This window comes from Pteropus alecto, unplaced genomic scaffold (assembly GCF_000325575.1).
Source record: "Pteropus alecto unplaced genomic scaffold, ASM32557v1 scaffold95, whole genome shotgun sequence".
Lineage (NCBI taxonomy): Eukaryota > Metazoa > Chordata > Mammalia > Chiroptera > Pteropodidae > Pteropus > Pteropus alecto.
In genome coordinates this window covers 23,689,550-23,702,609 of record NW_006441071.1, presented here as the reverse complement: position 1 = coordinate 23,702,609, position 13,060 = coordinate 23,689,550, and the positions used below count along the sequence as shown (strand labels likewise).

General features: G+C 39.7%; 1 non-coding gene across 1 annotated transcript; it reads right to left on the bottom strand.

The window, feature by feature from the left end:
* Window positions 1-3,125: 3,125 nt before the first annotated feature.
* LOC112485160 lies at window positions 3,126-3,235 on the bottom strand. The gene has a single exon (XR_003048363.1). It is a non-coding gene; the product is annotated as a U6 spliceosomal RNA (small nuclear RNA).
* Window positions 3,236-13,060: the final 9,825 nt, after the last annotated feature.

Here is a 13,060-nt window from a genome sequence, read left to right as displayed (position 1 = left end):
GCAACACAAATGTGTTAGTCTTCTTGGGCTGCTATAACAAAATATCACGGACCGGGTGGCTCAAACAACAGACATTTATTTCTCTCAGTTCTGGAGGCTGGGAAGTCCAAAGTCAAGAGAGAAGCTACTTCTCTTGGCCTATAGATGGCTGCCATCCCACTATACTCATATGGCCTCTTCTTTGTGAGTGCAGCGGGCAGGGGAACACACATGCACACACACATGCTCTGGTGTCTCTTCTTATAGGGATACTAATGCTATGATGATCAGGCCCCACCCTTATGACCTTATTTAACCTTAGTTACTTCCTCAGAGGTTCCAACTCCACACATATTCAGTCCATAACAACACGTGAAATCAGATTCTAACAGAGAAGAGAGACAGTCGCGTAGCTAGGCTTCACGTCCATGACTCCAGGTCCCATGGCCAAAACTCCTTCAGTTCATCTTTCAAGTTTGTATACCATCCTGGCGGTTTTCCCAGCCATATAAATGGATCCTTCATTTTAAACTCAAGCTTTATTTAGTTGGGTTTCTGTTGGTGGCAACTAAAATATTTCCAATTAATATATTGGATATATTGACAGAATATAGAATCTCAAAACAAGGAATATGAGCATACTGGCTTCACTGAAAGAATGTCATCATGCGTCAGGAAGAGAGTAGGATGGCCAAGAAAAGTATTACTCATGATCTATCTTCACACTTGGTAGCAGTCCCTATTGAAGTCAAAACTCTAAGCACCACTTCTTGCATAAGAGATAGAAAAACTGAACTTCTCTAGCTTCTCTTTCCTCTTCTGAAACCATGGAAGGAGTTTGAGTGTGTGTAGGAGTCAGAAGCACCCAAGATCAAATCCTGGACCTACTTCTTGTGATATTGGTAAGTTACTCAGTGTCTCTGAGCCTCATCCTTCTCACCTCGATAATGAAAATAACAATATCTACCCCACAAGGATGGTGTGAGAAGAAATGAGAGAATGTGTGTGATGAGCCCACCCCTGTGACCAGTACCTAGAAATCACTCAAGATGCAGCTTCCTCCTTGCACAGATATACAGATTCCATCAATTCTGACACACACACACACACCCACCCCCCACCCCCGCATACTGGGAAAGAACCAGGAGCACGCCGATTGCCTTGCCTGCACCTAAAAGTCCTTCTATGGGAAACTCCCGGGTTCCAAGTGTTGACAGAATTCATGAGAGGAGGCCAAGCAGGCCTCAGAACAATAGCGTTTTTTATTCTCCTGCTAGAGAATGCTGGGGCTTGACACAGAACCTTTCACCCCAGTCTCTGTAAGCTGAGTCTAAATTCAATTACTGTGAAATTAACTAAGCATTAAACAAAAAATCCCAACCTGGTAGTCGTCACTGCTAATTAACTGGTTCCCACTCGCTGCTGCTGCCTGCCTTTCAGCGATGGGCTGACAAGGAGAGCTGTCAAGTGCTTGCCCATGGGGTGGGCTTGAGTGGCTGTGACTTGATTCAAACTGACAGGGCACAGCAAGCTAATATCAGAGCCCTCTTTAGGCGACCCTTGTGACACTGGAGGGGAACTCACAGAATGAGTAAGACAGTGGATACACAGACTGGCCTAGACGCAGTACAGGGACAGAGTGGGCTGGGATCAAAAAGAAGGGTGATGGCCTTGAAAGAAAGTCAGGTGTAGAGTGGTTAATCAGGTGGTGAATGGATTATAATTCAGCACTATGCTGGCATCATCTCGATAAATTCATGATTGATCAGTAAATACTGCAGGAACTCAGTAAATATTAGTTAAATGGATGGATAAATTCCATAAAATGGAAGGAACATCCTTTCCTTTTCATTGCTCAGCTTTTTTTTTAAGAGCTTCTGAAATCCTCTCTGCTCCAAGAAACTAATTTGCTTAACGCCTATTGAGAAAAATATTTCTTGCCAAACTCTGAACATACCAGTCCCAGGCTCCCCACTCCTCATCTCATATAAAGTGGAAGGGTCTATTTACTGCCGTATTTAAACAGATGTGTATGTCTGTCTCTGCTGATCAGATATAACAGCGCAGTGGCCACATCTGCAAAATTTATTAAGTACAGTAACCACTTGCAACAGGGGACACAGGCAAAAAGAAAGAGGTCTGGCTCAAGCAGTGTTCTGTGGAGGGCTTTTGCTCATTCAGGCTGTAGGGAACTCCACTTATTATCTGGGTCCACCTAGCCTGAGATAACTGTCTTTAACTGCACCACTGCGCTCCTTTTAATTTGAGCTTCCTAAAGACACATCAAAAGATTTGTTAAGAAGAACTAAACTAAAACTAAAGAAGGAAATCTGAATGTTTTGTTAAACAGTTAAGAATCTACAAATATTGTACAGAGAAAACTACTAGGAAAATCTTGTGTTAAATAGTAAACCTTCCACAAAATGAGTGTCACAAAAGCCCTCTTTTGGGCACCATGCAATGATAACGGAAAGGATTGTAGAATTCTCCCAGGCCCTTGCCACGAGAGAACAAATTCAGCATCCTGTCCCCACCCATCACTCATTGCTAAAAAAACCAACAAAATAATAAACACCTAATAGCTACAACCTATATTATTCGAGGGAATATCCCTGGGGCTGTGAGTTTTCACTTCAGGGAGAATTAAGTATTTAACTCTTTCATGTCCTCTGCTATGACAATAATACTAGCTGAACAAAAACTTTCTGACGAGGTTGGTGATGATGTAAAGCCACCATCATAAATTGAAACCATCAGAAGTGGGTATGTTCAACTTACCATTTCCTCTCCTTTTGTTCCTTTCCTCCCAAGTCAAAAATCAAACACCTCATCAATTACTGATGACTAAATGTATGGGGCTAGCAGGTGGCAACAGCCAGTGCCTTTGCTGTTTGCAAGTCTGAAGTGATACTAGGTGACAACCAAAAAGTCTATAGAAGTACTTCAAGGGCCACATTTGAAGGCTGAAGCCAGCCTGGTTTTCTGAAACCAGCTGAAGTAGCAAGCAGGAAATGTCCATGGTAACAAGAGTTCCAGCAACTCTGTGAAAACTTCTACTGACTTCAGAAGTGTGGGCTTCAGGCCTCCCCTGCTCAGAGCTGCCTGATAGCGAGCTCTTCAATGCTTAACAAATCCATGCTAGTCTCAAGGACATGAATGGCTCCCCAAGTTCTCAAACCTGCCTTCTTGCGCAGGGGCCATGCTATTCTTCTCTATATCATTCCAATTTTACTTTATGTGATGCCGAAGCAAGCACTCAAACCTGCCTTCTTAAAGTGGGACAGTGGTCCCAGCCATCAGCAGTTTTGGAAATTAACTTGTAGCCCAGATGTGTTTCTTTTGATCCGCAAGTATTCTTAAATTGAGTGCCAACATGTAAATATCAGATTTCACTATATCTCTTACATTTAATGACATACCCAGCTTCTCTTGAAAATTTAGACATCTGGAAACACTAGTTCTATAGTTCTCCCTGGCCACAGCAGCCACCTGCTGAGGGAGCAAGGATTCTCTATGTCACCAGTCTCCACTTCTCATTGCCTCATTCTGGACAAGCTCACCTATTCACTTTGCCTGCCAGCCTCCAGCAAGTACTGGAGTTTGTGGCTCCAACTGATAAATTTCTTTGCACCAAAATCTTTGAGAGCCAAGATCAAAATATAGGTTCCCAAAGGTGAGAAAGAAAAAACTGCAGGGATTCTCTGCTAAAAGCCTCATTGCTATCTCCTTATCATTGATTAGGTCATCTGTCCTATCCCATAATACTCAGACCTAGTTCAGTGGGTACTTAAAAATATTAAATAACATTTGTAGATGTAAACTACCCACTCAAGTTCCTATCATATAATAGAAATAGATACTAAATGAGCATTAGTGTCCTTCTCCTTCCCAAGAGGTGGGCCTGGGTCTCTAGTACACTAGAAGGTTTTTCATCTTTGCCACTTTGCCCATCAAGGAGAGTGATATGTATGAATTAATCTCTAAAACCAATGGCCAGCTCTACTCCACAGCATTTTATTATCATATGTTCTCATTCCTTGGCCCCACGTTTCTTCTAGTTTCTCACTATGCGTCTTTTTGTTTTTCCTCTACTGCTTTTAGCATGGTACACTCTCTGATGCCCTCTGCTATTATGCAACTAGGGATTACAAACTCAAATTCCTTCAGGGTTCAAATAAGTCATATAAATGTGTGAAATCATTGAGTTTATGACAACAGCAAGACATCAGATCAATAGTCATCTGGAGCTGGCCACAGCCTAAAGTCATTCACGTGCAAAAAAAAAAAGAAGGAAGGAAGGAAGGAAGGAAGGAAGGAAGGAAGGAAGGAAGGAAGGAAGGAAGGAAGGATGGAAGACTGGCTATTATGAATGAACCAACTGGCCACCATTTTACAAAGAGTATTTAAACATTCAAATGTAAAAATTTGCATTTCAATCAAGACTACGCTGGTTGATTTACAAGCTTTTTGATTTGTACATCCTGATCAGCAAACTATATTTAACATGAACCTCATTATATGTATATACTTATTTATAAATTATATTCATTTACCACTGTGCTAAGAACTTTGAACAAATATTCAAAACAAATACAAGGAAGCTAAATGTCATGGACACTGATGCACCACTCATAGTCCCCTCTCAGAACTGAAAAAAAAATCCCCCAGCTGCTGGAGAAAGGCTCCTTGCCCAAGGGCAGCCTTCATCCATGACCAGTCATTTATAAAACTATAAAGGGCCACCCCATCCCACTCAGCAACTCGGGATAACTGTCTTTCCCAAGTTCAGGGCTCCCTGTGAGTCAGTTGAGTTATTTGTTGCGCCTGTGCCACAGTCCAGCCTCTCCCTCTTGTCTTCCCCAGTCCTTCTTTCTTCACTTCCTCTACAGGAATTAACCACGAGAGCACTTCCTAATATATTCCTTGTGTGTTAAACTATCTCAAAGTCTGTTTCCTAGAACTAAATGGCATAAGAAGTTCTACTATTTTCTCTTCCCACCACAGTGGACTATCTTACAAACTCCTTGTATTATTCTCATCCCATTTTGGAGAACAATGATCTAAGTCAGTGCTGCCCAATAGCATGTTCGAGAATGATGAAAATGTTCAGTATGGCAACCACTAGGCACGCATGGCTATTGACAACTCGAATGTGGTGAGCACAGCTGAAAAAGTGAATTTCTTAAATTATTTAATTGTAGTTAATTTTAGTTTAAATAGCCACATGTGACTAGGAGCAACCAGTATAGGTATAAGCTATTTGTGTACCAGGTGGACAGATTGAAGGGTCCAGACCTGTTATTACTCCTTTTTTCATTTTGAAGAAGTGAATGAGCAGCAATGAATAAATATATATGCAGGGAGCCGTTTAATTTATTCACCATAAGTTGTTTTAAAAAAAAAAAAAATCACTTCATCCTCACATCAGATGAAATATTCAGTAGCATCCCTCGACAGCTCCTTTGCACTAGAGACATTAACTGTCTTTGTGAGTTAGCCCGGGCAGGTGCTCAAGGGGCAGAGACAAGGCCTGCCATCTGCTTCCATTTGATCGGTTCAGTTCCGATGTTAAATGAACATCCCGCGATCAGTCAGTTTTCTTCCCACAAATGCTAAGCTTCCATTTAAGACATCTTACCAAGAATCAGCAGTTCCCACCCTGGAAAATGCTAATAAACTCCAGCAAAGCTGCCCAGACATTTTCTCATCAGTGACAGTGGGATAACTTGGTGGGTTACTGGGGCATACTTGGAAACAAGGGGAAACCCTTGCATTTCTGGAATCCGAACCAGATTGCTTGATGATGAGAAAGGAGATTCACCTAAGTAAGGCACTCCTGGAGAAAATAGTTCCATTTCTGTGAGGCACTTCCTTGTCACTCTCTCTACAGCCCCTCCCTTGCATTTGAAATAATTTCCCGGAAAGTGATTATCAGAAGCAAATGGGAGCTACACTCAGACCTGGAAGAGAATAGATCCCACCGTGCCCTGGGAGCATGTGGAGTGGTGTGAGGTGTTAATGCATTATCTACTCCTCTGGAGGGAGGTTAAAGTTTGGGCTAGAATAACAAGTGAAAATGAGGTTGGTGGCCTGGTTGTTGCCCCTTGTGGACATTTATCCACAGTATAGAAGCCTCACCCAGCTGGAGGTCTCAGCTCATCAAAGTATCGAGACAAGAGAAAAAGGGGGGTTAGGAGCCCAGAGTGCTTTAGAAGTGGAACACTGACTTGCTTTCTCTTAAAATGGCAATTAAGCTATGCATGAGTAAAAATGTCTCTTCTAGGCAGCAAGCTATATACAAACTTTACACTTTTTCTCAAAAAGACCTTGCCTCTGATGTTTCTTGCCTCCATGCGGGATGGCCCTCAGTCTATAATGCTCTCCCTCCCTTCTCCCTTGGGCCAATTCTAACTTGCTAACCAAAATTCAATTCCTCTAACGCTTTCATTCAACAAACAGTCCTTGTGTACCTTCCATGTGTCGGGCCATGCTTCATCCAACAAACATTTCTTGGATTTGGTCATGAAACAAAAGAGATACAGTTCCTGCCCACATGGAGATGATAATCACAATGCTTTAAACCAAAAACCACTGTAAAGGAGGAGAGTAGAATGCAATGAGAAGAAGGCACAGAGAAGACCTGAGAGAGTCCAGGGGTACAAAGAAGTTTGTTTAGGAAAGAGAGTTTAAGCAGATGCTTACTCAGCCCCAATTTCCCTAATTCAATGTTCAATCCACCCCAGCATTGATCAATATACTGTGCAAACCCTTCTAGTAACACTGTTGTATCAGATTTGCCAGTGCTATGGTTATCTAGTCCCTTCTTCTGTGTTGCAATTGTGCTGTCATGTGGCTGTCCACAAACATTCCATGTCTTCTTCCTTTCAGGGCATATTCTAGCACTGGACTTTGCAGTCTCCCTTAGAAACCATTTTGACTTGCTTCAGCCAATAAAATAAGAGCAAAGATGGCATGCGTCACCTCTGGACAGAAGCTTTAAAAATCAGTGTGCAATTGACCATACTTTTCACAGTCACAGTGATCCTGTGGAGGTCGTATATTGAGATGAAGCTTCCAAGGGCCTGGGAGCCTGTTGGTTTGCAACCTCAGGAGTCCCCTGGGTGAAATCTGAAACTAGACCTGTATACAGAGGTAAGGAGAGGCCAAAGAAAGAGGCAGGCCACTCCAGATTGGTAGGTGCCAAGTTTCATAAGCAAGGAAACTTAATACGAGGCTTGTCTTGGGCAACCACAAGATGAATAGATCCCCACACTTGCCTGCCAAATCTTTAAAGAGTCTTTATAGAGGCCTGAACTCGGTTCCATCATGTCCAGACGGTCTCAACGACACCTTACTATCAAGGCTGCATCCTTGAAGCAGCTGTTAGCATGCAAATAATAGATGAAATGTGTATTCCAAGGACAAGAGAGGAGTGAGGAGCCTTCAATTGCCCAGGTCCACCTCAAGGATCAACCTGTGGTCACATACTCTCTAAGACATGCTCTAACAGTGCCCCCTGCTGACTTTACTTGGATGTGAAGTATGAACACGGATAAATGTTAGTTGCATTAAACCACTGAGATTGGGAGGGTTGTTTGTTACAGCTCTATAATCAAGTCTAGTTGACTGTTAGCTCCCTACTGGACTCTGAGCTCCTCAAAAAAAAAGATTTGCTTATATATCTTTGTATCTCTGGTGCCTAGCACATGATACACATTCAGTAAATATATACTGAACTAGTGCATGAGTGTACTTAAATTTTTATTAATCGACCTAAAGGAAACTCACTTTAGATGTTGTACTAAAAAATGATGAAATAACCAGAAAACTGATTATTGCAGACAGCCAAGATAGGAAATGATCATTGTGGAATCAATGGAAGCAACATCATCAAGCGTGACATAGATCATGTAGCACATGCCATGATATACAATAAAGTCTATGAAAATAACCCAGTTATTTGCTTAAAATGTTCACTTGCACTGAGTACAAATAAGAACAAAGTAAAAAAGTTTAATAACATCCTGAATCACATCTATTATTTTTGTAATTGCATCTCTATAGAACTGACACTAGGGAGAATTACTTTCATATTCTCAAACCCAGGAGAAAGGATCAGTAATTAGGAGAAGAACCAATTCCCCAAGGGTTTCAAATTTGAAATCTACTCAATTACTTCTCCTTGAAAAACTATATCCATTTTCTGAAAGCAGTTTTCAAGCTCCTGAGTCATCCTATTTATAATATTTTATCTTCAATTACTTTTCTCATTGTATTTTTCATGGAATACATTTTCAATTTCCTGCTTAATTCCTTATCTACACCCATGGGTATCCAAGTCTAGGCATTTTAAGGTTGGAACATATATAAAATGATAATGCCGTACTATATTCCCCCAAATAATTAAGGGACAAATATTTGCTCCTCATTACACCTTTCATTATGCATTAATTTGGAAACAGATCCTCTGCTGAGAGGATAAAAACAGAATCTGCTATAAATTTAGGAAGGTATGTCCTTTTCCAGACTATCTCTATGAAAGGAAGTCATTAATGATGTTACACTTTAGTACAGTTTCAATTTACATGTCATTGAGGAATATGAATCACTGTGAATTCTAATTAAAAGGTTATTATTTGAGCCAATGTTAAAGGTAGGCTAATTGCTATAACAAATAGACCTAAACATGTGATGTTCAAAACAATAGAAATTTATTTCTTGCTCAATTAACCATCCTGGACGGGTGTTCAGGCATTTTCAGAATGCAGTCAGTACTCTTCCAGATGGTCATTCCAAGTTTCCTTCCACCATCTCATTGGCCTTTATCCTGATCCACATCCAGCCAGTGAGAGAAAAAGGGCATGGAGTAGTTTATGTGGAGAGTTTTAATGGCACAGGCCTAGAAGTAACACACGGCCGGCCCTTCCACTACCATTATTGTTGGAATTCAGTAAAATCTAATGCAAGAGAAGCTGTCCAGGAAAAAAGGGACAATAGATTTGGGGAACATCTAACATTCTTTGCCACAACTCAATTTGGGGTCGATGTGTAAATACCTGTGCGATTTGAGAAAACAAATCAAAGACATAAATATGAATGAGTTAGACTTCGTTGTTCATTTGATTGGTATATTCTAGCTACATCTTCAGTGCTGCATAAAGATGTTGTGTCTAACCTAGTTGGATCATTTACCACTTCCCCTCCCATGGTACATCACTAGGATGTGGGTAACGCAGTGCAACACTGATGGACTATACAACTGTTAGTTGAGCAGTCCTCAGAGTATGACCTAAATCATTTAGGCGTCCCCTGAAACCCTTTCAAGGGGACTGAAGAGGTCAGGAACATTTTTATAATAATACTAAAACATCATTTTTCTTGTTCATTATGTGGCCTTTTGTATCGATGGTACAAAATTAATAGAAGTAAAATGGCTGGCATTTTGCATAAATTGATGCATCTACTCAGAGTAAAAAGGGCAGGGGAAAAGCAGAGTAGGCTCACTTAAGAATTCTTGATAAAACAGTAAGAATTATAATTTTTTTAAATCTCAGCTCTTGAGTATAGATCTTTTTAATATTCTCCATGACAAAATGGGAAATATACAAAGAATATGCCCAAGTATGTATGAAAGTTGTCTCAAAGAAAAGCACATGTGCAATTGTTTGAATTGCACCAGCCACTTTTTTCATAAAACAACATTTTAAAAAACTTTTAAAAAAATGGCCGACAGTCATATCATGGTTATTCAAACTTGCACACTGGCAGACATTTTATCAAAAATGAATGAAGTGAGCCTGTTACTTCAAATAAAATAAAGAACACTATTCATTGCCAATGATAAAATTTGAGCTTTCAAGTGAAAATCAGAATTTTGGAGAATTTGTTTATACCACCATGAGGTTAACAGCTTCCCAATAATTAAAGACTTCTGATAAATGTCAGTGATAATATTAATTAATGTGATTTTTTTTCTTTTTGTATGATGAACTATGTCAATATTTGGAAGATCTGCATAACTCAGTAAACCAAATGAACAATGCATAATATTCCAAAATTATGCATAGGAAAAAGATTCATTCAAAGTAAAAGATAGACAGATGGGTTTTAATGTAACTGAATAATAAATAAGTAATGTGCTTTCAGATTCCACAGAAAACTAACTTTAAAGAAACTATCATTTTTTCAAGTTTTGTATAGTATCCAAAAATAATATCCACAATTACCTGAAAACGCCATTAAAATATTTTCCCCTTTTCCATCTACAGTTAACCTTTGACAATGTGGAGATTAGGCATACCAAATCTCATGCAGTCAAAAATCCACATATAACTTTTGACTCCCAAAAAAACTTTAGTCATCTCTTGGTATCCCCAGAGGAATGACTCTAAGACCACTCACCACCACCCAAATCCACAGATGTTCAAGTCCCTAATATAAAATGGTGTAGAAAACTGCATACTATACTTATCTGTGTGAGGCCTACTTCTCTTCATATACTTTAACAAAAACAACATATAACAACAGATTGAGTACAGAAGCAGATGTGAAAATCCAGCTGTGTTCTATTAAGCCAGACATGAAAGAGTTTTACGAAACTGTAAAATGCCATTCTCTATTTTTATTTTGGAAAATAAATTTATACTTTATAAAGTTGATGTTATATATATTAACATTTGACAAATATATTATTGTTTTTTTTTAATTTAGCAAATGTTGAGCCCAAACTGGCTCATAGTAATAATCAGTTTCTATTATGTTTTAGAATCTGTGAAAAAACAAAGGTTAATAAAGCATAGTGTTTGCCATTAAATGACTTGCCCAAGGTCATGTGCCAATTTTTATAGACACATACGCAGTCACACAGAGGTTATATAAACTCCTGAGACATACCACCTCAGAAGTGGGAAGGGCTAGATACAGTTATATAAAAAACATTTAACAAGTCTAAAAACCTGCCTTCAAGATATGGCTCAGTCATTTATATTTCAGAGCCTTAGTCCCCAGCCCAAGAATGGGGATAGTACCTAACTCACAGAACTGATGTGAGGGACAATCAAATAGCATTTGTGAAACTCTAAAGTGAGATACAAATGTAACTATGTCATCAGCATTCTTTTTAAGAAATTCAGCAAGTTGCTATGTCACGATTATAAAATCCAAAACCTGTAAATTCTGAAACAAAGCTGACTCCAAGACTTTCAGGTAGAGATTGTGGGCCATTTTTCTTAGCTCAAACCATGGCAGGACCAAGAGCAGGCCAGAACACTTTTTCTCCAAATCAGTACTGTAACCATGGTCCAGCCTGCTCAGCCAGCTTAGAATCTACCTAATGATATGGTCTCCACGATATCGTGAGTGACTGCTAAAATTCACATATGTTATGTCCACAACATTCCCATGATATAGAAGCTTCTTAGCCTCCATTAAAAGAAGCACTCTTCAATTACCTTGAAATGACCAGTTCTCCAGGACTCCAAACTGGCTCACAGTAGTAATCAGTTTCTCATCTAAGCTATCACAAATCATCTGTTTAAAATGTGTTTTTATAATCTGAGAAATATCTCCATAAAACTCATCAGCCCATGCTTTTTATCTAATTTGAAAAATCAACAGTATTTAATGTATTCAGTTAATAAATATGTATTAAATATTTCTTCAGTGGGTGACGCTTTGCTCAGCAATGGGAATAGAAAATGAACATGGTGCTTATTTTCTCAGATCTGATAGTCTGGCAGAAAAAAATAGACAATAAGCAAGAAAATAATGTAAAATATAATGACATAAGCTAATAGCCACAAGTTTGATGTTCTGGAAGAACATTTTAAAGGCACCCGACAAGTCCTATAGAAAGATAAAGTGGAGAGAGTAATCATGTGGGACTTCCTAGAAGAAGAGGACTTTCAGTTAACAACCAAAGGATGAATGGGGATCAGCCAGGTGAAGAGAAAAGGGAAAAGTCTTTTAGGCAGAGGACATCTTTGTTAAAATCTTCTTGCCCTCCAGCTGTGGCCTAAAGCTTTCTTCCCCTTCAGAGCAAAAATCCAAGATATATTTTTTAGTCATCATTTTCCTTGGCCTCTTGTGTATATTTGACATTCCCTCTTTCTTGAAACACTGACTGCCCTTATCTTCTTGTGCTCTCTGCTCCTTGTCCTCTCATTACTCTGACTTGTAGTGCTTTTTATAATTTTACCCTCTCTTTCTCCATTAAATCCTGACTTTGCTCAAGGCTTGGTGCCACGTGCCTCTTCTTCATACTCTGTGTTCTCTCCTAAATTAATTGCATCAAAGTCCACAGCTTCAACTATAACTTCCGCAAGATGTCTTTCTAGTGTATGTCTCCAACCTTGACCTCTCGAACAGTGAACCGTACCACCCATTTGACCTCATTTGACTTCTCCTATTGCACAGTTCAGAGGCTCTTCAGACTCTTTCTGCCCAATACCAAATTTATAAAACAGTTGGCCTTCTTCCATAGCCGCCTCGTCAGTGACTCTCTCCACTGCCATCCATTACCCGGTCTGACAGCTGAGAGTTTCCTCTGACATGTCCTTCTTTCTCAATGCCTCCTGTCTAATCCACCATCAAGTTCTACCAAGTTTACCTCCCAAATATTTCTCAAAATACCCTATTCTCCACAGCCACCCTGATCCAAAATAGGGCATAGGTTGCCTGGATTACTCAACTGCCTCCCAAATGTATTAGCCACTTTCTTTCAGCCTCCCTCTCCCTACAAATCACTCTACAGACACAATGATCCTTTCAAGATATTTTATCCTGCTGCCCCTACTTTAAAAGTGCTTCAGTGACTCTCCAACTGTAATTGTAAAAATAATTTTAAAAAATTTAAGTTCTTCAGTAACTCTCAACCACCTTTAGTACAAAAACAAACAGCCTACAAAGCCATGCATGATCTGACTCGTCCTGCCTCCCAGCCTCACCCCTGCCTACTCTAGCCATACTGGCTTCTTCCAGTTTATCATCACTACAGGGTTCTCTCACTGAAAAGGGCTTTGCAGATCTCGTTCCTTATGTTAGGAATACCCTTCCTTCCTCTTCTTTCACTAGCACACCTATT